Here is a 24,875-nt window from a genome sequence, read left to right on the forward strand (position 1 = left end):
AGCCAGTTAGCTTTGCATGCATACTGCAGTAACTATGGAGTGTCCACTAGTTGGCGAGCGTAGTTCAGTCCTTCATGTGGGAAAATGTATGGAATGGAAAGGGGAACCCATATGCTAAATACATTGCTACTGCGATTTCCAGTCACAAATATTATCAACAAAACATTCCTGGTAAGCACTATGACTGTTGTTTAACAATAGGCTGTATTGACAAATCGTTCAGGTGTGTAGTTTTACAGCAGGTTAGAAGATTTCAACCTGTACTCGCTAGCATCCCGCTAATGTTTATGGGTTTGGCCCCATACAAATTGAGCTTTGTGACCCAGTATATAATAATCTAGTGGCGCAAAATAATCGAAACGCTACTCAAATGGGGTCTTATTATTTCTAGCTTCGAACTTAAAATTAATATTTCGGGACAAAAAATTATAAAAAATTATAATGGTAGAAAACTCCATTGACACCCATTCATTTTGCACTGGCCCGTGGTTAGGGTTAGCCAGTTGTGGCTAGTAGCTAGTTCCGTGAGTGAACACCCCCTGCTGGTACTAGCGGGCGGGCGGATGGCCACGGCGGGTAGGCGGATGGCCACGGCGGGTGGGCTGGCGAGGGCTGCTCTAAGTTTTAGGGCTGTGAAAAGAGGAAAGCTGCTAAATAACCAAATTCTTGAAACATGTCCTCACAGCTGGTACAACTATTAATTCCATTATCATTATTGTCACAACGAGAGACAAATAGATAAACTAGTAACACTGTCTTGAAAAGCTTGCTTGCAGAAATAACCGTTAAAGATGCACTGTGAAGGATGGTGGTCAGAGTAGCTATTGCAACAGTATTGAGCAGTCATGGGTCAGCGGTTAAGCCGTCACACTTTTAGTCCAAAGGTTGCCGGTTCGGCTCCTGACCGGCCAGGTTGGTGGGGTGAGTAATTAACCAGTGCTCTCCCCCATCCCCAGCCGTGACTGAGGTGCCATGAGTATGTTACAGTTCCACCACACTGCACCCTTTTGGGCGCCTTTGGGGGCTGCCCCTCTTGCGCGGGTGAGGCAGGAATGCATTTTCGCGGTGTGCTGTAGAGTGCTGTGTCACAATGACAACGGGAGTTGTGGAGTTTGGCATTCTTTTCACTTTCAACTATGCTGCTCATTGAAACTGTGCTGCTTATTGCCGAATTCGATCTTTTCATGAACATCTACTTGGAAATAAACTCATTTTCACTGGTATGACCAAAGCACAGTAAGTTTTGCAGCTAAAGAAGATGTCTATCTCTGGAAATTCAAAATGGCAGACAATGGAGAAGATCTCCCTTTTCATGTATGAAAAGTGCAATTTTCCTAGCCATAATGAATACCTAGAATTTGATGATGTGAATTACTCGTGAAATGGTGAACACTTGGAAATGGGCAGCATGAATTCTGGAAATAAACTACTAAAATATAACAACACACCTTTACGGTTATTAACACATCCAGTATCAGAATATGAATATTTGAAATCTTGCCAATTTACCATCTTCCACTCTCTCCCTTAAGCCGGGCATACACTGTGCGATATTTTCACTCGTGGGTCTAAAGCTTCTGCTCACACTGCACGATGGAATTTCACTGTTTAAAAGTTCACAACTCATTACTCACGTCCTCACACTACACGAGCCGACAGTCGGATGCGACCGAAATGCTTCCACCGTACGACGCGACAGGCATGTTTCCCCGGTCTGCAGAGGAGGGAACATGCGCACCTGAGGTGGAGATGAGGTCGCGCTCTACAGCGAATCGCACGGCCCTATTAATTTGTGCATGTGAAGTGTCAAATCCGGTCGTAGCACTGCTTTAACGGTAGGGACACATACACGCGAATTCGCGAACTTTGCCATTCATTCCTATGAGAGAGGCGATGGCAAGCGAACAGGGGCGAAGCGAAGCGAAATTATTAAAGAAAGTTTAATGTTATGCAAATGAGGAGCGAATTCGCCTGCCACGGCCCAATCAAATCAACAACATAACTGTTCCATTCCATTTGATTCGCCGCGACGACCTGATGACGGTTGAATTTCGCCTCTCTTCGCTTCGCCTTGCTTCGCCTCCTATGTGTCCCTACCGTAACTCTGCGATTTACGCACGAGCCACGACCAGAATTTCAAACCGTTTTGATTTTCTTGCGACCCTGCGATTGCACAATCGTGAGGCGAAATCGCTTGTCGTTACCCCATGTACACTGCACGATGCGAGACTCACGATTGACCTGCAATTGAGCAAGAAATCGGCCCGACTCTCAAAAAGTCGTGCGAGTGCCAAATCGGGGCAAAAGTCGCACAGTGTAAGCCCAGCTTTAGATAGTCACGCTCTTCGGCGAGACTTTCAACCCTTGTGACTTTGCTTTTCAGCGTCTGTGTCATCATGCGCTCCTTCTGGAGCGCAAGTGGAAGAGTAGGTGCTGCCGCTGGAATAGACATTGCATAGACATTACTTGAAGACAGTTATTCTTTGCTCTGCAATTTAACCCCGTGCAAATTTAACAAGAAAGAAGACTTTACAATTCTAAGTTGCTTCTGGTGTCAATTGAAGTCCAACTATTAAAGCTTTTCAAATAGCTTGGCATTAATGCCATGGATAAGATGATTCTCCTGTATCAAGTGAAATAATGTTATTCCATATTATAATTCCCTTACGCAGATCTAGGGGTTTCCGTGTATAATAAACTGTGTGCAAACCGTCAAATACATTTTTAGCAAAGGTGTCAAAGTACATGAAATTTTGATTTTGAAGAAAGGGGCTGGGAGAGGGGTGAGCGTAGGTAGGGAAGGACGGTAAGGCCACTTGGCTGCTTGAAGAGGCAGTGGGCAGTGGGTTATTTTGACGCTCCAGGCAGTCCACCAGGCGCTTGACGGACATAGTCAGAGAGGTAAGCATCTCTCTGTCTGCCTCCTCCTGCCTCTCTTGCCTTTTCAGTAGGTCAGACAGCTGCTGACTCACCGCAGCTAGTCCGGACTTCTTCTTGAGTGGCCTGCGAAACAGGCGACTACCTCCTGCTGCTGCTGGGGTGGGGGCTGGGGGCTCTGAGTGGGGTCAGCCCTATGTTCCCACGGCCCATTGGTCCCACAGCCCATTGGTCCCACATTGCTAAGACTTTTGCGTTTTTTCAAAATTAGGCCCAATGGTCCCACAGCTCATTGGTCCCACAGCCCATTGGTCCCACATCACTAAGATTTTTTAATTTATTTTTAGGTTCGTTGGTCCCACAGCCCATTGGTCCCACAGTTCATTGGTCCAACATCACAAACACTTCAATGGGCTGTGGTCCAATGGGCCTAAAAATTCAAATAAAAAAGCAATGTGGGACCAATGGGCTGTGGGACCAATGGACTGTGGGATCAATGGGCTGTGGGACCAATGGGCCTATAAAATGAAAAAAAGTCTTGGGCTGTGGGACCAATGGGGCGTGGGAACATAGGTACGCTCCCCTCTGAGTCCTCCATAGTCACCTGTCCACCTAAGTCTTCTATTACATGAGGAAACAGATAAAATACAAACACATTTAATTAGGTTATCTGAGACATCGTGTTACACAAGAGATTTTTTTTAAAAATCCAAGTTAAAGGGTGTCAACTAGGCTTGAACATATTAGCTTGAACATATTCTTTATACTGATATCCATTACATCATTGGAACTGAATATTTTGAAGCCGTTTATCATTCATTCAAAATATTTCAAAATGACACCTCTGACAACGAAAACTGAGTACACCTACAGTCATTCCGGAAAGTATTCACAGCGCTTCACTTTTTTCACATTTTATTATCTTACAGCCTTATTCCAAATGCTACAAATGAATGTCTGTTGTCAAATTCTACACAAATTATTCCATTACGACCATGTGAAAAACAAGTTGTCTTGACAGTTTTGAAAATTTATAAAAAATAAAAAACGAAGACATCATATTTACAAAAGTATTCACAGCCTTTGCTTAAAGGTGCCCTATTATGCTATTTAGAATAACTTTCATTGTTAATATTTTGCTTTACTGTGGTTAGTGGAGTTAATTTTGAATGATCACTTGTTTTCATGTCCATTATTTTTTATCATTGTGTACATGCACCCTACGCCGCCTGTTTGAAACGCGTGGAAGTGCAGAATGTTAGACCGTCAACATTCTGAAATCTCGACGCAGCATGGAGCGTTTCATCAAGCATTCTATTACTAATATTACGTCAGCAGCACAGCTGTTTTTTGACCTGGAATCCAACCCTGTAGCCTATATATGTCTAAAGTTGACAGCCAAATAGTTCACCCAATGTACACAATTAATCTGAAAAGGACGCATCATAAGTCCCACGTTATGTTATTTGTGCGCCTTGCTGTGTCATTTGCTGAAACCCAGACCCTATCCAATGCGAGTCTTCCGTGCATGGGCTTCAGTTTGATTTCAAAATCGCTTGGGACAATTAAGCTGCCATTAATCTGAGAAAGGGTTGAAAGTGCTGGGTACAGTCTATTGCTTCCGATTTGAGGTTTCATGAAATAATACGCATATTGCATATGATGCGTAATAACACGATTGTGACCATATTAAAAAAAAACGAATAGCCATCTGCGCTGTCTTGTTTATTTCTGATATCCCGCGCTGAAGAATCTTTATCTTAAACATTATTAACGCAACAGTAGGGGCCCGATTGGTTAACCCGCTGTCTAGCCTTGCATAGTTACTGTAGCCCTAAAGTTGAAGTTATCAGCCAAGTTTACTGCTCGCAAATAGACAAGTGTCGCGCTGGTCTAGGTGGGAGTCTAGATCTGCTGTTGACAGGTGGAAATTTGAAGACACAAAGAATATTCTGGGATTGAAATCAGATCACCTTTCCTTGTTAATGGCAAGTTAACCTTCACAAAATAGGCTATCCAATAAGCTAATCATCTGCAATTGCTGTACACAGTTCAAAGGATAGGCCTATTTATTCACCGAAGTTGTGGACATTTTCTTCGCTCCCGCGGCAGCCCCCATCTGGCTGTCAAAGACGCAGTCCGAAATTGAAAGAGTGCGCCCAGTAAGACAAGGGCACGACTTGTCGGATTCAAACCTATCAATTCAACGTCTGTCAGTGATATCGTGACACCCTATTTGTGATATGAACTCCGTGTTCAAATGCGTCCTGTGGTCTATTTGCAAGCCAGACTGAATACGCGCGCGTTGTTAGCTTTTAAAAATGAGTTCCTGTTTGCTCGTTGTCTGTAGGCCTAATGCACAATGGTGATAGGCTATGCTTCATAAAAATACATTTCAAGGTATTTTCAGGTGCATGGTTTCATTTTAGTAACTGCATTTCTATTTAGTCCCCGGCAGAAATGATGCGCCCACTGGATTGGTTGCGCAATGGGCAGTCCTCGATGGATTGGTTTCATACTGGGTCTTATAATAACGCCTAGGCCTAGTCTCGGTTTCGTGGTTTTTCTGTTCGCATTTATCGACAGGACAGGATTTTTTATATAACAATAGGCCCTATCCGTTTCAGTTTCATTATTTTTGGCATGCCGCCCGACGACGCGACCAGTTTTAAACGACGTCAAGCCAATATCCACGTTGCTCTTGCAGATATGATGAACAAAACTGCGTTGCATTTTAATTACTGAATTGTAGCCTATGCATAGCCTGTAGTAACTGGCTAATCCTTGCCAACATTGCTGATGCAAACGGCTGCTGGTCATGTCGTGATATACCTATTTGGATAACATCAGCGCACGTCTTCTAATTAATGTTATGCTTCAAGAGGCAATAAAAGTGTAGGGTTTTCACATCTTAACAAACAAAAGTTAGTCTTGCCAACAGCATATGCAAAACGGCCCTGAAGCGAATAGAGAGAGAAAGGAGAGATTCGAGTCTTTCACCCACTTGGAAGTGTTTTGGATTCTCAGTGCGCAACTGCGTTAACGCGTTCTGCCTGTTTTCGACTTTCCTCATTCAACTGTTTCTGACCCGTTAGCCATAGGCCTACCAACCGGTATTTTATCAATGTAAAATGCAGCTTTAATATCACAATGAAACAAAAATATATATAACTTGGGTCACAGGTGAGTGTAGCCTACAGTCTAGACCGATGCTGTAGCCTATTTGACGGAGCCGATTTATGAATTGAAAAAAAGAAAACAAAAAAAACAAAAAACACGCGTAATGGAATAAACTTGTGGATGGCGAAATTCAACACTATCCTTGTAGGCTACACTTTCCTTGTAGGCTACACTATTTTTGTACACTGAGTGGTGTAGGTGTAGGCTATTCACAAATAGGATACATCTCATCACAATACTGTCAAATTCAGATAGGCTATGTGGCTGCGATGAACAAATGCGCATTAGGTCTACTGTCTCTGCAATTAATAAATGGTCTGTGACATCGTCAACACTCCATCCCATAAGCAGCAATGTTAGGTACAGCATGACGTAGACCCGTACAGGAAACAAAAGCTATAGAATGTTGAAAACCCAACCACGCGTTCTCTGACAGTTGAGAAATAGCGTTCCTGCGGCAGAGAAATTCTCCCCCAAGAGGCCAATTTGTGAAATGCAGCTTTCACCAAGCTTTTACATACAACAGATGCTGTGTAACCCAATAAATGGGTAGTGGACATGAAAAAGCATAATAGGACCCCTTTAATACTTTGTGGAACCACCTTTGGCAGCAACTACATTCATTTTTTCACTTAGAAATGAAAAGGGATTAAAAGGGAGGTCATCGGTGTGTGTTTCAACCTTTCAGTGCATTGAAATTGAATATTTTGAGTCTGCACCTGGCTAAAATAGATGGCTGTGAGTTTTGAATGAAATCCTATGGAGAGTATCATGATCTGCTTCTGTAGTCACAGTGCATGTTGACATGGGGAGCATACTTATGTTCCCACGCCCCACTGGTCCCACAGCCCATTGGTCTCACGTCACTAAGACTTTTTTTCATTTTTTAGGCCCATTGGTCCCACATTGCTTTTTTATTTGATTTTTTAGGTCCATTGGTCCCATAGCCCATTGGTCCCACATCACAAATACTTTTAACATGATTTTTTTGGCCAATTGCAACCCAATGGTCCCACAGCTTAGGCCCAGGTTCCACAACTCCATGTTTCCACATTTCTGTGGCCTACACATTTTGTTAATTATTTTTTTGTATTATTTCCTCAGCTTTTTTAGCTTCTTTTCCAAAAGTAAAAAAAAAAAAACACCTACAACTGCACTGGTACTACTTATACCACTGACTACTAATAATACCAATTGGGAGGGAAAGTGGAAAACAGCGATCCTAGCGGTTACGTTCCAAACACCAGGGTGATCCTATTGAAACTCCCATAGACAAGTTTTTAAAAAAATCCCACAAAGATATGACTTGGAACTATAACACCATTTTTCAGCGTACACAATAGCATGAACTACTACCTGTGAAAATCTCAAGTCATTTTTTGCCCTTTTAAGAAAAATTGAAATTGTGCCAATCTGGTCGGAAACGGACTACAGCTCCCAGCATGCTGTGCTTCGCGCCTCGTTGACAACACAGAGAAACAAATGAACGCGAACGAACGCAAGTTCTTCGCATATCTTCACATTCTTGTAATCCTATGAGTTCCACATTGTCTTGTTATTACACATATATACACGCGATCATTTTGGTATGGTTTTAAATTCTCTAGTAGATATGATGGCTTCTGTGGTGACGAGTAACCACCTCTCTGGCTCATGTTTGGCTATGCTAATTTGGCTATGCTAATTACATGGAGTAAACAAGCCACACATGCCAGTCAGTGTAGTTCTGTATTAGCTTTTTAAAGAATATTAAAATCAGCTCAGATCAGTGAAAAACCGAACATTTTACTACCTGGTTCGATAAAACGGGCCAACATGCCCATAATATGACTGCCACTACTTCTACTTCGTCGTCAGGGCCGAGATGTAATTTTTCAAAGAAAAAAAACATTCATTTGTTGCAGGGGGTTGGAACGTTGCCAGCAGGGGGCGATGAGATTACTTTCCCTCCCTATAATGATGTGCCTTCTATGGCTGCAAAAATTGGCCTATAAAATATAATCACAGACGGAGGTGGTGCACTTGAACAGTGTCAAGGTGGTAAGCTGCCAGAAAGTAAAATGTATTTATTGGATATATATGTTCCTATTGTACCGTAGTTGAGGAACATTCCCATGCAGGCTCTACATGGGCCTCCCTCACTGTGCTAAGTTACAATGAAGATACTGAGTGAAAAGTGACCTAACACTTTGGTCAGATGTTGAAGAAAAAGGAAAAAAGGGGGGTGTAGGCTACTTTTGTGATACACAACAGCTCATTATTGGCATGAATAAATGTCATACAAAAGCATGATGATCCTGACTTAAGACTTACCAGCACCCTCTTCTTCCTCATCAATTCCTTCATCATCCTCCTCTTCCACACGAGATTGGTCATCAGGGGGGACTATAGAGCCAGATGAACAATGTAAATAGTGAGAAATCGTTTATCAAATCCACCATTAGAAAATGTCAGTCCACGTCTTTCTGTTTATTTAGCAACTGTGCTATGTCTCTGAGTATTGTGGCCTGTTTGATATAAACATATAATTACTTGCTCGAGCGATACACGATGGGGTGAAGATTAAAATGAGAAGACATTTATGTAAACAGCTGTACTACCTGGAGTCCTCACGGTATTAGCAAGTTTACAGTAGCAAGGTCCCTGTCAGACAACGTAGGTTAACACTAGCCTACATCAACAAATTTGTATTTACAATTAATCCACTCACCGGTGCTGTCAACAGCAGAAGCCCTTGCAACGACGATCGGCCTGGCACCCAGTAGCTGGTCCATTTCGTCAAAAAATTCATTGATGCCTGCCTTTTTTCGACTAAGTATCTTGCTTTCAAAGCTTTATATTTTGTCCGAAAAGCCTGCCACGGCTTCACTACCCCTCTCCTCTCCAGCTCCTTCGCCACCCCCTTAAATATAGTGGCATTTAGTTGTCTCTTCCCATCGAGGGGGGGTCAGCCCAATGTTCCCACGGCCCATTGGTCCCACAGCCCATTGGTCCCACATTGCTAAGACTTTTGCGTTTTTTCAAAATTAGGCCCAATGGTCCCACAGCCCATTGGTCCCACAGCCCATTGGTCCCACATCACTAAGATTTTTTTATTTAATTTTAGGTCCGTTGGTCCCACAGTCCATTGGTCCCACAGTCCGTTGGTCCCACATCACAAACACTTCAATGGGCTGTGGGACCAAGGGACCCACTAGTTTGACGCCATCTCGGTACTTCACATGGTAATCAAACATTTCAAACAAGCAATTTAAGGTTAGGTTTATGGTTAAGGTTAGGGTTAAGGTTAGGATTAGGGTTTAGGTTTAGGGTCGTATGACGTAAGCGGTAAGTACCGAAAGGGCGTCGAATTAGTGAGTCCCGTGGGACCAATGGGCCTAAAAATTCAAATAAAAAAGCAATGTGGGACCAATGGGCTGTGGGACCAATGGGCCTAAATAATGAAAAAAAGTCTTAGTGATGTGGGACCAATGGGCTGTGGGACCAATGGGCTGTGGGACCAGTGGGCCGTGGGACCAATGGGGCGTGGGAACATTGGTACGCTCCCCATCGAGGACTGACAGTGCAGCCAAGTCTGCTAGCACTGCTATTAGAGTTAACGTTTCCCTTCTTGACCAGGTCTGTCTCTCCATTTTTTTGTATTTGAGGCTAACTGACTACGCTGAGGTAAATAATGTGAAACAACATTCGAATTCTCGCGCACATAATAACATAGAACTGCGCAGGTACGAACTTCCTACGTCGCTTTAACCGTTTTCCATCCAATTTATGTCGAATTATCTCTCGCCAATCCACCTTTTTAAAGCGATATAATTGAGGTCGACAAATCTGGCGCTGAAGCGACTTAACCGCTTTTCCATCACTTGTGTCGCATCAACTTTTTAATGCTCATTATTTTAAAGCGACTTTATATTGGATGGAAAAAGGATTATCGTGAGGTAGCTTTCAAAAGACGCTAACTTTGTTTGGTGAGATGAGGTTAAAAAAAGCACATATGTCCGTTTGATTTGTTACAGGAGGCGTTTCTGTTGCTCACTACTCGGGAGCGTACCTATGTTCCCACGCCCCATTGGTCCCACAGCCCATTAGTCCCACGGCCCACTGGTCCCACAGCCCATTGGTCCCACAGCCCATTGGTCCCACGTCACTAAGACTTTTTTTCATTATTTAGGCCCATTGGTCCCACAGCCCATTGGTCCCACAGTCCATTGTTCCCACAGCCCATTGGTCCCACATTGCTTTTTTATTTGAATTTTTAGGCCCATTGGTCCCACGGGACTCACTAGTTCGACGCCCTTTCGGTACTTACCGCTTACGTCATACGACCCTAAACCTAACCCTAACCTTAACCCTAAACCTAACACTAACCTTAAATCGCTTGTTTGAAATGTTTGATTACCATGTGAAGTACAGAGAGGGCGTCAAACTAGTGGGTCCCTTGGTCCCACAGCCCATTGAACTGTTTGTGATGTGGGACCAATGGACTGTGGGACCAACGGACCTAAAATTAAATTAAAAAATCTTAGTGATGTGGGACCAATGGGCTGTGGGACCAATGGGCTGTGGGAACATTGGGCTGACCCCCACTACTTGCTAGCATTTTGCAATTGCAGGTCAATCGTAAGTCTCGCATCGTGCAGTGTACATGGGGTAACGACAAGCGATTTCGTGCAATCGCAGGGTCGCAAGAAAATCAAAACGGTTTGAAATTCTGGTCGTGGCTCGTGCGTAAATCGCACAGTTAAAGCAGTGCTACGACCCGATTTGACACTTCACATGCACAAATTAATAGGGCCGTGCGATTCACTGTTGAGCGTGACCTCATCTCCACCTCAGGTGCGCATGTTCCCTCCTCTGCAGACCGGGGAAACATGTCTGTCGCGTCATACGGTGGAAGCATTTCGCTCGCATCTGACTGTCGGCTCGTGTAGTGTGAGAACGTGAGTCGCGAGCTGTGAACTTTTAAACAGTGAAATTCCATCGTACAGTGTGAGCAGAAGCTTAAGACTCACGAGTGAAAATATCGCACAGATATCACATTGTGCTAGTCCAAAGAGCCCACCCCTCCCTTCAGACCCTCTTTTGATAAAACTCATCTTCACCTCAAATGTAGTTGACTGGCTATGCTGTTAAAACTAGACGACAGAGAGGACGCAAAATGGAGAAAGAAAAGAGTGGCTATGACAAGTGCAAGAAAAAGAGAAAGCAGAAACTTAGAGGAAGCAACAAAATGTGCTAAAATCACTGACTTATTTAAAACTAACAGCATAGCCTAAGCTCGCGCTCATGTTTTGGCCCGGAGATGGGGAACCACTGCCAGACAGCTCGATCTCAGGTTGGGACAGACATTTGGGCTGTGGCCGCGAGTGCTCAGTGCAGAATGAAGAGGTGTAGGAGATGGTTCGAGCAGGGGAAGAAAAGAAGAGGAGACGGTATATAAGACGTGACCCAGGGAGAAATTGAGGTTAGCTTTCACCCCCCAACACACCCGATAGGCTAGCAGCCAATGCATAGCCAAATTACCCCATTACCCATACCATCGCTGGTGTTAGCGACGCGTTCAGCGTTCCGTTTCCTATTGTCTGAGACCAAGTTGACATCCTGACTTTATCAAATCAGTCACAAACATGTACCCATTTTGATACATTTTCATGCACTTCTCTTGTAATGTTGCGCCAGCATAAAGAACTCTTTCATTTGTCTTGAGCGGTTGTCGTGATGATGTGCTGTTTAAGTTGTGCTAGTGCCCTGTCCTCTCCAGAACTGCGAGTACCCGCTGGCTACCAGATTACTGTATCCCCCATTTATTGCCAGACACTACCTCTCCACTCGCTCAACTCAGTCAGAAATATGTACCCATTTGGTTTGTTTTCATAAACTTTTCTTGTATTGTTGCGCCAACATATAAGCTTACATTTGTCTTAATGTGTCAGCTGTCACAAAGACAAGTGCTGTCTTGTAATTCCGTGTTACGGCATCCCCCTTTCCCTTTCGCCTATCCAACAAATATCTCATGTTGTATTTTTTCACTCTACTGCTTGTGCAACGATGTTTTTTAACGAAATTATTTTTTGTAATATTTTGCTTCTGCAATGGCATGCCACGTCATTAATAAGACATCTGAATGAATAGTTGCGTCTTTGCATGGTAGTCAGATGGATAAGTAAGACGCCGCAGCGTGCTACTGTTTGGGAATCGCTGGCTACGCAGCCGCTCACTTTATTACATAACCTGCTGTGAAACATGGTAGCGCAATTTTGTTTTGGGAATGTGTATGTTGAAGCCTAAGCAATACGAAATGGTCATTTGGTTTTGCTGTGGTGACAAAATGGCAAGTGTCCGAAAACAATACCCCACTCTACTGTCAGACATCATGACAATCCTAGGTTCTTTCTTTTCTCAGTTTATGCCTAGACTAGACAAAACGGTTTGGTGCGCGTTTGGAAAGGGGAGGGGGGGCATGTTAACATGCCATTTAGCAAGCTGGCTTTTACTGTACTGACTGTATCTGTGGACTGGAGCAATTTGGTGTGTGTGTGTGTGTATGTGTGTGTAAAATGGTATGAACATACATTTTTTTGCTTTGAGAATTTGAGATTCACTGGCCAGGGCTTTTAATCAAGAGTTAAGTTAGTTGTGCTCTTCTCTCTATCTCCTACCCCCAAACATACTCAGAACTTTAGAAGTAGGATGAAGGGAACATGAGGGTTCACACAGCAGCTTTTTCCAGTGGGCAAGAAAAGGCTATCTTCTGTGTAGCAATGACATGAACACTTTATCTATCTATCTATAAAATAATAATAATTATATATATACACCGATAGAGGCTTAGGCGCTGGGCCCTCAGGTGTCAAAAAGTGCCCAGGCCCTTTTCAGATCCCAGTCCAGCCCTGCCGTGAAACCAACCAGTGGCTATAGAATCTGTGGTGTTTAATCAGATTAGCATCAATTTTAGACCAACACTCACCAGTTCTGCAAAATACTGACGTCGATGTCCTCCTCCACATCTGCGGCGGTGGCACTCTCGGCAGGTGGCGCCTCGGGCTCGTACATGTACGGCCCTATTACATTTGGCAGATGGTTTATTGAACTGAAAAAATCGTCCTCATATCCTGTCTCCGAATATGCGACGAAAATGTCTTCATATTCATCGTCGTCGAAACTTGAAGAACTTGTCTCGGAGTCGCTGTCCATCTTTCCCTTCTCTATCGCAGCTGTCAGTTGTAGCCTGGCAACATACATTGTTTATACCTCGACTCCCTGCGCGTACGTCACCGTCTAGGTTGTCAAAAAAAGGAATACCAAGAAGAATTGGTACAGAAGGACAGTTCAATTTATCCATTTTACCTTATTGTTAATGATGCTAAGTTTAACTAGGAATTAGTTAGTTTTTTGTTTCTGTTATTTTGTTTTCTTCTGACCACCGGTTGTGATCACTGGTCTTGAATTTGTATGCCAGCGCGTCAAGGCACATGCTATGCCACTTGTCACTTTAGGGTGCGCTCACCTTTCTGACAGGTAGCCTACCTGTAGGTCATGTGATGCAAGGCAAGGCAAGTTTATTTGTATAGCGCATTTCATACACAGGTGCATCTCAATGTGCTTCACAAAATTAACAAATGCAAAAAGAACGGAAACAGGAAAGAAAGAAGGAAATAAATTAGAGTCAAAGAACATTTAAAACCTTAACGGTAGGGACACATACACACGAATTTGCAAACATTGCCATTCATTCCCATGAGAGAGGCGAAGGCAAGCAATGGCAAGCGAACAGGAGCGAAATTATTAAAGAAAGTTTAATGTTATGCAAATGAGGAGCGAATTCGCCTGCCGTGGCCCAATCAAATCAACAACATAACTGTTCCATTCCATTTGATTCGCCGCAACGACCTGATGACGGTTGTCAGTTTCTGAACATTCTATTATTAACGAGCTCCTGTGATAGGATTCTAGAACCCTCTGTCCAGCACTTCTAGGCAATTCGCTATATGCCACTCTAATTATGACGCACTTACTCTGAAATGTTGGGCCAGCTTTGCACTTCCGTCCGATCGTCAGCTGTAATTTTCAAGTCTCTGGCGATCCCTTGCGGTGACATCGTACTTGTACCATGGCGTTTTTTACGCGATCCTTACAAGATCTACCACGGATCACTGTCACAGACGTGCACCGAATAATCCAGGCGTCATAAAAAAAAAACAATTTCAAGGAAAGAAAAAGGGTTCAAGCTCTATGTACGTATGTAATTACATACACAATTATGAGGGTAAGTTAACTGTCTGTCGCCAATTGTGTTTACTACATGACGCTAGGTCCATGAAAACAATGTTAATAACGACAGAGACTTGCATGAATTATAGTTTAACATCATAACTTATTTTTGTGCTTGGGTCAATGATGTTTAGGTGCTGTAAAAACTCGTATGAATTAGGCCAGGGATGTCAAACTCAGGCCCGGGGGCCAAATGTGCCCCATGGAGCCATTTTATTTGGCCCGCGAGATCGTTTCAAATGTGTATTACAATTGGTCCACATACACATTTATGTTGAAAAAATATGACTTGAAGGCAAAATTTCGTGCATCACAGTAATTATGAGTGGGTCCAGAATTTAAGCACATACTAGCACTAGAAGTATACGATAGTATGATGGGAATGTGTTATTTGCCTAGCTTTAAGTCTACTGTTGCATAATAGTAGTGTATTTTAAATGAATTTGGACCGCAACTTCATCCCAGATTTTGATTTTGGCCCTCGGTCAATTTGAGTTTGACACCACTGAATTAGCAAACCACCGGAGTATCTTCTATCGTTCGTGCCGTTTATTCACACAACACAACACGACTCACTGCTTGTTACAGCAAGTGATTTCCAACTGTCATGTGTATCATCGCACACGCATTTGATTCATAGTATCAACTTTGCGACCGCGATTTCCTCAAGTTACTATTAACTATATTTACATCGCAAAGTTGGCCCTGGATCAATATCTGGTTTGAGTGGTCATCGATGTCAGATTTCGCGCCAGCTGCAGTAGCCCAACATGATCTCCAAAAATTCCGTGCTCCTGGACACGGAATTATTTTCCGTGATGGACACACAGAAGTGCTCTCTCTATACTCCCACAGCTCTTTGTTTCCACAGTCTTGTGTTTTCTCAGGATTTTTCTCATTTCAAATATTTTTTCTCATTTTTTTTCTCTTCTTATTGACAGGTTAAGGTTAGGGATTGTTTTGGTCTGGGCACAGTTAGTTTTCTTTCATTCATTATATGAATTTGATAGCCTAGCAACCAACTGGAAAAGGTATTTCTCAAAAATATGTCTTCAATGACAGGTTAAGGTTAGGGAATGTTTTGGTCAGGGCACAACTTAAATTGCTATAGCATTATTTTGTTTAGGATTAGCATTTGGTATGTGTTTTCTAATGATAGAGTTAACACAGTGCTGTGGTAATAGCCTATAGAAAGCACTTCCGTGTGCTCATCAAGGGAAACAATTCTGTGTCCAGGAGCACAGAAAACAATTTCAGAACAGAATTTCCAACAGAAGTAGGATAAAGATTTACAGATAAAACTAATAATGCAAATGTGTAATGCATGATATGATATAATTTCACTGTTACATGATAAACATATTGCAAAGCAATCTTATAAAGTATGTATAGGATAGAATGGTACAGTATATACAACTGGGGTTTAGGATGTGTGCTGCCGCTCTTGTGAGTCCTCCCGTCTTGGCTTGCCTGACACTTACCATGTAGGGTAAGGCAGTGGTTAACAAGCTCCAGAACCTCATCAGGAGACCATATGATGCAAACCTGAGGAAATAAACACAGATAATAACAGCTGTTAATAGCAATAGGATTTGGGCTTTATCATACAAGTGCCATTCAATGTGCTGAAGAGAAAAGGCTGAGAGGAGAGAAGAAAATATTGTAGAAAGTATTATAATGACTAGGATTATATTGCTTTAGCATATCTATCGAGGTAATTTAGTGAATCATAAAAGTTTTAAACTCAATTTGAAATCTCACTGGTAATGGTCAATTAGATTAGAAAGAATTATAACAGCAGCATTTAGGACATATCTATAGGCTAAATTATGCCGGAATGTAGGCCTAATGAAACTCCACATCTTTGTCCACATTACCTTGTATAATGCCGGATGTCATCATCTGAGCCAATAAAACGGCGAATGCCGAACCGCTGGCCCAGTGTGAGGGACTCGACCTGCTTACGCAAGGCGTCCCTTTCCTCCTGGAGAGAGGAGTTTTCCAAACGGAGAGAGTCGATCTCGGACCGGAGAGAAGTGTTTTCTTCCGAGACCGAATCGATGAAGGCAGGGTCTAATCTCGACACGCCGTGGTCCATGGGGTCTTCCTCAGACGGTAGGGACACATACACGTGAATTTGCGAACTTTGCCATTCATTCCTATGAGAGAGGTGAAGGCAGGCGATGGCAAGCTAAAGCAAGCGAACAGGGGCGAAGCGAAATTATTAAAGAAAGTTTAATGTTATGCAAATGAGGAGCGAATTCGCCTGCCGCGGCCCAATCAAATCAACAACATAACTGTTTCGTTCCATTTGATTCGCCGCGACGACCTGATGACGGTTGGATTTCACCTCTCTTCGCTTCGCCTCCTATGTGTCCCTACCGAGAGTCATCCTCAGCCTGGTCATCTTCTGGCGGGGGCAGCATCTCCCTTCTCTCCCAAACCTCCAGTCTCGGTGGAAGTGAAAACCCATTCCACGTAAACAACACCGGCACTGCCCCCTTTTTCAACAACCGTCTACCTGTTATAGTAGCAGGCTCCCGAACATCCTCTGCTTGGAAATGCCGACCACACACCCGGGTGTGACCTGTAATGTTTATTTCTTCCCGGCGAATAGCAAGAGCCCACTTTCTCCGTAACTCCTCATTAGCAGGAAATTTAAAGAAACTCAATACTGAGTTATACCGAGCTGTGGCCTGGCATTGTGGCACACAGCAATGTTCAGCTGTTGTGCCAGACACTTTGTCGCCGACTTCTTCATAATCATAGCCTTCACAGTAAACAAGTAAGGGTAGCCACCTACATAGCTAGACTTAAAATGGTGTTGCTGTGGCAGTATTTTCAAAATGAATTACATGGCCCGGAGTAAGTAAGAGGAGGACGACCACAGGTGAAAGAGCGAGGGGGAGAGAGACAAGTGTCGAGAGGCTTCAAATGGAAGGTCCCGAGGACCAAGCTACGGAATGCCAACACTTAAAGCCGGGCATACACTGTGCGATATTTTCACTCGTGGGTGTTAAACTTCTGCTCACACTGCACGATGGAATTTCACTGTTTAAAAGTTCACAACTCACGACTTATGTCCTCACACTGCACGAGCCGACAGTCGGATGCGAGCGAAATGCTTCCACCGTATGACGCGACAGGCATGTTTCCCCGGTCTGCAGAGGAGGGAACATGCGCACCTGAGGTGGAGATGAAGTCGCGCTCAACAGCGAATCGCACGGCCCTATTAATTTGTGCATGTGAAGTGTCAAATCGGGTCGTAGCACTGCTTTAACTGTGTGATTTACGCACGAGCCACGATCAGGATTTCAAACCGTTTTGATTTTTTTGCAACACTGTGATTGCACGATCGTGAGGCTAAATCGCTTGTCTTTACCCCATGTACACTGCACGATGCAAGACTCACGATTGACCTGCGATTGAGCAAGAAATCGGCCCGACTTGTCGTGCGAAGGGCAAAATAGGGGCAGAAGTCGCACAGTGTAACGGGGGAGCGTACCAATGTTCCCACGCCCCATTGGTCCCACAGCCCATTGGTCCCACGGCCCACTGGTCCCACAGCCCATTGGTCCCACAACCCATTGGTCCCACAGCCCATTGGTCCCACATCACTTAGACTTTTTTCACATTGCTTTTTTATTTGAATTTCTAGGCCTATTGGTCCCACAGGACTCACTAGTTCAAGGCTCTTTCGATACTTACCGCTTACGTCATACGACCCTAACCCTAACCCTAACCCTAACCTTAACCCTAAACCTAACCCTAACCTTAAATCGCTTGTTTGAAATGTTTGATTATCATGTGAAGTACCGAGAGGGCGTCAAACTAGTGGGTCCCTTGGTCCCACAGCCCATTGAAGTGTTTGTGATGTGGGACCAATGGACTGTGGGACCAATGGGCTGTGGGACCAACGGACCTAAAAATAAATTTAAAAATCTTAGTGATGTGGGACCAATGGGCTGTGGGACCAATGGGCTATGGGACCATTGGGCCTAATTTTGAAAAACCGCATAAGTCTTAGCAATGTGGGACCAATGGGCCGTGGGAACATAGAGCTGACCCCGTGTAACGGTACCCATCCATTTGTCAGTTTGACGCAAGCCGTACCAATGCATTCAATTCATTTTCAATGAAATGCGGCATATCGTCGTTACCGGACTCGCAATGCATGTTGGGATTCCTGCACGGCGAGCGTGGGTCCGGTGGCACGTCAAAAAGTTGAGCTCTCCTGAAAGTTATGTAAATTAGCAACGGCTGACGGACTGCGTTACCCAATGACTGTTGAGAACATGAAGATGTCCCATGATACCTGTGGTCATCACGGAGATGCATTTCCCGCGTAAAAGTAGATTTTTGACGTCTGTCAAACTTTTGGATGTACAAAATATAGACTACAAGCATTCATGTTGCACTTGCTTATGATGCCTGGGTTCAAATGATTATGTTCGATTTCGACCACAAGCATAACAGCACGAGGCCAAGCTGTGTGTGAAAAAAACACATGTGCCGAGTTCGGTAAGAGCATTTTGAACTGTAATTTAGGGGCAGCTGGTTTGCTATATCGATAAAAACGGCTAGAAATGTAGATTGATGTACTTCCTGTATATAACTCACCGTCCACGCGAGCTGTAGTAGCAGTGCGTCGACACTGGGACATCCAGTACGTCGAGCTGCGATAATGTAACGCTATAATGGATCTCTAGCCTAAGCCCAGCTTAACTCAAGGGAGGGGTGATCGTCCACCAATTTAGCGACTTTGTCGCTAGATTTAGCGACTTTTGGCCACCCCTGGCGACAAAAAAAATCATCTAGCGACTTAGCGACTTTTCAGGCTCAATCTGGCCGAATCTAGCGACTATTTCGCTTGTCTTGTGAGAGGCAAATCAGTGTCCCTCCCCACGACACCACACAATGCATTTCCAGTGGCGGGTAGAGACAGACACATGATGCACCACGGTGTGGCAACTTTTGTGATACGCACAGGAATTCTCATGCACGTAGGCCTACATCTGCTTGTATGAAACTACGGCAAGCGATATGGGACAAAGATATGGCAGGAACCGAATGTCAACATAAACCGAGATTACACAATCTTCGATATGGTTACCAAATGTTTTGGGACTGTCATTTATGTTATGCCTACACTTTGGAATTAGATCAGAGTCTTGTTGTTACACAGGTATTTTTGATTTACCTAAACTGTACCCTACAAGCATATGACAAATTTAAATGAGCACAGGCTGGCCGCAGTGAATCTCGGGCACATGGCGACAAAAAAACTCATCTAGCGCCTTTAGCGACTTTTTGGTGCATGTGGCGACTTTTTAAAACGTGCACTTTCAGTGACAAATGAATCGTTTTTCCACATAATTCTGACTCTGCGCCGCCGTCAGAAGCGTTTCCCCACGGGTAAGCGGGGCTGCAGATAAGCTCTGATCTCCAAAAAGTAGCTAGCACCGCCCATTTGTACTGTGGACGAAGGCATGTGGGCACGTTTTCTGTAGATCAGCGCGCCGTGCGTGACATTGTGACATCATACGTAACGTCATGACGTCATCTAGCGACTTTTCAGCAAGCCCATAGCGACTTTGGCTGATTTTCTTTTGGCAACACTGTCGTCCACACCCCTCTAGTTTCCAAGGTGGCGTCAACAACTGTGCTCCGGTCGCGGACCCTCATCGGGTAGAATGCTGTCCACGCCCTCCGTGGATACACAGCTCGCCGGCGTCCGCGCACCTGTTCTCCGGCCCAGGTCACCCACCATCTCCACAGCACTCTCTCTCTCTTCCTCTCGCCTCCCCCGATGGGCTGGCTGGCTGGCTGGCTGGCTGGACTGCAGAGGTTAAGCAGAGGTGAGACACTATGAAAAAGTGAGGCACTATGAAAATAAAGGTGGAATGTCTTGCTCCTGTTTTCTTTTTCATTTATTTTACCAATTTGGAAAGAAAAATAAAACAGGAGCAAGTGTGCAGACATTCTACCTCAGGCATGCGGCGCTTCACAATTTCGTCCAAGAACCGGGTACGTTTCATAGACTGGGAGCGTACCAATGTTCCCACGCCCCATTGGTCCCACAGCCCATTGGTTCCACGGCCCACTGGTCCCACAGCCCATTGGTCCCACGTCACTAAGACTTTTTTTCATTATTTAGGCCCATTGGTCCCACAGTCCATTGTTCCCACAGCCCATTGGTCCCACATTGCTTTTTTATTTTAATTTTTAGGCCCATTGGTCCCACGGGACTCACTAGTTCGACGCCCTTTCGGTACTTACCGCTTACATCATACGACCCTAAACCTAACCCTAACCCTAACCTTAACCCTAAACCTAACCCTAACCTTAACCCTAAACCTAACACTAACCTTAAATCGCTTGTTTGAAATGTTTGATTACCATGTGAAGTATCGAGAGGGCGTCAAACTAGTGGGTCCCTTGGTCCCACAGCCCATTGAACTGTTTGTGATGTGGGACCAATGGACTGTGGGACCAACAGACCTAAAATTAAATTAAAAAATCTTAGTGATGTGGGACCAATGGGCTATGGGACCAATGGGCTGTGGGACCATTGGGCCTAATTTTGAAAAAACGCAAAAGTCTTAGCAATGTGGGACCAATGGGCCATGGGAACATTGGGCTGACCCCCATAGACTTGCTAAAAAACGATGCGAGTCCCTCAACAGTTTGAAAAAATACCCTGCTCTCTCTGATTGCTGTTGCAGACTGTGAAAGCACAAGATTTAATCTGTGCGCGTAGCAGTGAATGAAAAGTGCTTTGGGAACGACTTCTCTCACTTTTGCCTGGACTCAGTTCAGATCAGAAGCCATCACAGCGGCACCGTCATATGTCTGCGCAACTAGCTTATCAGTGCAATTGTAAGCGCCTAGCACAGATAAAATCTGCTCGGTTACAGCAGCAGCCCTGTGATCCCTGCTTACATACGTAAAGCCCAAAAACGCCTCTTTCACCGTGTTCTTGCTAACGTACCTCAAGATGACTGACATTTGGGCTTTGTTTGTAATGTCGGTCGTCTCATCCACTTGCACAGACACAAATGGGGCAGCACTTACCTCGGTTCGGATGTCTTGACAGACGGTGTCACACACTGCCGAGATGAGGTCGTTCTGAATGCGGTTGGATGTACCACTGAACACCGTTGATGTGTCCAGGTGCACCTGCAAACGCTCGTCTATTTCCGCGATAGCATTTAAAAACTCCACGTAATTCCCCCTATTTGAGGAGTCTGACATCTCATCATTCCCCCTAACTGCTAGTTCCTGCCTCGCAAAGTAACAAGTGGCGCAAATCAAATGCTTCAGGGTCTCACGGTTTTCCCTAACCTTCGCATTATGCACCGATGTCTGTAATCGAGTTGCCTCATCCAAAGCTAAATTAATCTGAGTGCCCTTCCCGAATGTTTTTAGTGCTATCTGTTGTTGAATGTGTGCACTTGACCGTTCATGCTTGGCTAAGGCAGTGAGCAGGTTATTTAAATAACCGTAGCCAGCACTTACCCACACATGCTCACGCTGTGTTGAGAACAGCAAGCAAGGGAAGCAGAACAGACGGTTGCTAACATCACACCCGCAGAGCCACTCTTTTCTCTCATACCATTCCTGATGGAATGTACATACTATTTTCTGCCCCTTGCGCTGATATAAATCGCGAAGAGGGGGTGTTGGCCTACCTCGATTGATGGTGAGCAACTTCTGCTGGTAATCAGCTTGCTAAAACACTTCAGATGTGCAATTGTTGACATCGCTGCCGATATTTCACTTCCAAAGTCTTCGATAGAGTGCTGAATGCAGAGTGTCTTCGCGGGGCTATTGCATAGTCATTACACCTGAATTGTAACAATTTTTCATTTTGGCCGCTGTGATTGGCTCACATACTCCCGCCACAGCCAAAAGCTCTGCTTTTAGTCCCATTGACAAGCTATGTGACAACTTAATACGCATGCGCAAACTTCTACATTGACAGCACTGAAGCCAGGGTAGGCAGAGGCAAAGCGAGCCTTGGCTGGTATTCGAAAGCTCTGCTTTCACAGGCTACCAGCATAGCCTGTCTCTGCTACCAGCCAGGACTGCGCGTTGCCACGGCAACCTGTCCAAGCCTGAGCGCTTTGCTTTGTGCGATTACTTAGGTTTTTGATCGTTGTCCTCCGTATACTGTACTTTAAACGGCTCATAATTTATGCTGAATCAATGTTATTGTTGTGTATGTGAACTCTGAAGAATATTTTTTTAAAACACTTGTAAGTTTTTATTTTTAAGATGCCTACCCTGACCGCACGTCTCAAATTGTACCACTTAAATGACAGTTGTGTTAACTGTTGTGCAAAAACGGTGTTAAATGTAGGATAGCGTGTAAATGCAACAAGAATGTGCTAACGTGCACGTTCACTTCGCTCAAATAGGATGATGATGACTTTGTGAGGTTCTGTTTCAAAAAATGGGTTTCAGCAATCAAGAAAAACGGTATTTAGAATATACAAAACATCCTCTGTGTCTATGCATTCTAAATGAGTTAAATTCTGACAGGTTGACATATGTCATATACAGGTTAATTCATTTATTTACATAGGACAAAAAATTAAAAATGAAATCCATAGGCTGTGTGTTTTTAAGACTACTCTTCAACTACTTTTAAGACTACTTTTTAGGCTTAATTAATGTGTATTAATGTGTGTTATTGTGTAAAGTGGTGAGAGTCTGTATAGCAATAATGGAATTTGTATTGCACATTATACCAGTCACAATTGTCATTCAGTGTGCTTCAGAAAAGAGATGAAAGAAAAAAAAATGCAGATAACATTATCTAAAGAGACTGTCGACATATAATCCTAATTAAAGGCCTTGATTTTAAAAGATGCCATTGTTGTTGGTTCAGTTCTCATTTCAACAGAAGGGTGGTTCAAGCATTTGTCATTATAATTGCTAAATGGCATTTCACACTGTCCGGATTTTACCCTGGACATAACCAGCATACTTTGGAGACCTCAGGCATCAAGGAAGTGTTATTTTGTTCTATGGCTCCTGAATACAAGACAAATTCCATTTGGGGCAATAAAGGTTTTATTAATTCATTCTTTCTTTCTCCTCTGAGTTTTTTCTGTCATGACCCCCAGTTGTGTCTGACTTTTACCTGTTACTTTTAACGCAGATAAATCATTTTGTCAGTAAATCAAGCCATAAATCGTTTTGATTAATAATGACTAGGGTTACAGCTGGCTTCAAGACCTGATATGGTAACACCTGGGGAGGGATTTGTTGAAAAACCAGAAGGGGGATATGTTTCAAATTTCAACCAATATCAGTGGAGGCAGTTACATAAGAAAATAGAATAGAGAAAGTGAAAAAAAAAAACTGGGAACATTATAAATCTCACCCACATCACCCCAGTCACACACTCTTCACCATGCTACCATCTGGCCACTGATACTTGAGTATGCATGTCCATACCAGTGGGCAGCGTCTTCCCACATGTCAAAGGATTCTTCATGACACCTTTTCTGCATTTTTGTACCATTTTTTCTTGGGGACTGGAAGGTTTTGTGCACAAGGCGTTTTTCCATTGCTGATGAGAATTTTAATATTTGACAATAAAACATATTTTAATCTATGCTAATTTGACTCATAACTGTGGTATATGTTTTTATCTGTTGCCTTATAGTTAATAATATCATAACTCATATGTTGCCCATGTACCTTTTCAGTAAGCACCCTTAAGAGGAGATACAGAGAAAAAATAACTCTGTCACTCTCTCTCTCTGTGTCACACGCACGCACGTACACACGCACATGCACACACACACATTTTGGCAACAGCACTAGCACAGGTATGCAGGATGCTACTTAAAGATGTGAAGATTGATTGAAGATGAAACAAATAGAATAGTGGCCCTTGTTGAAATAGGTTGTTCTTTTGATTTATATATGGACTCTTGTTTTAATGCTAAAATGCTGAAGTACCAGCCACTGGTGGAAATAATGATTAGCCTTGAACTGCAAGATAGTTATCCTTGTGTTTGGGAGCCTTGGACACATACATAAACTAGTCATGCGAGACTTGCAACTGTGTGGATTATGCGAAAAGAGTGCAAAGGCACTGGCCACATTCTGTTCAATTTCTGCCATAATAGGAAGCTTGTCCATTTGGAGACAGAGGTGTCACATCTATCCATAGAGACTAATGGACTTATTAGTACTGATTTCATCATACTTGCCAATCTGCAGAATATTTCCATAAATGTTTGGATCTGTAATCCTTCCCTGTGTGGTTATCCACATAAAAGTACTTAACTCTGTGTGCGTCCTTATCTGCCTGAGGGAGGTGGGGGTGACAGAGAGAGGAAGAGAAATGTAAGGTGATTTAGGGTAAATGTACTTGTATGACCTGTTAAACAAGTCATTCATAATAAATGACATCTTGTCATCTAGCCGTGCGTGCGGCCTTATCTGTCTGAGGGAGGTGGGGGTGACAGAGAGAGGAAGAGAAATGTATGGTGATTTAGGGTAAATGTACTTGTATGACCTGTTAAACA

Source organism: Engraulis encrasicolus, chromosome 17 (assembly GCF_034702125.1).
Source record: "Engraulis encrasicolus isolate BLACKSEA-1 chromosome 17, IST_EnEncr_1.0, whole genome shotgun sequence".
Lineage (NCBI taxonomy): Eukaryota > Metazoa > Chordata > Actinopteri > Clupeiformes > Engraulidae > Engraulis > Engraulis encrasicolus.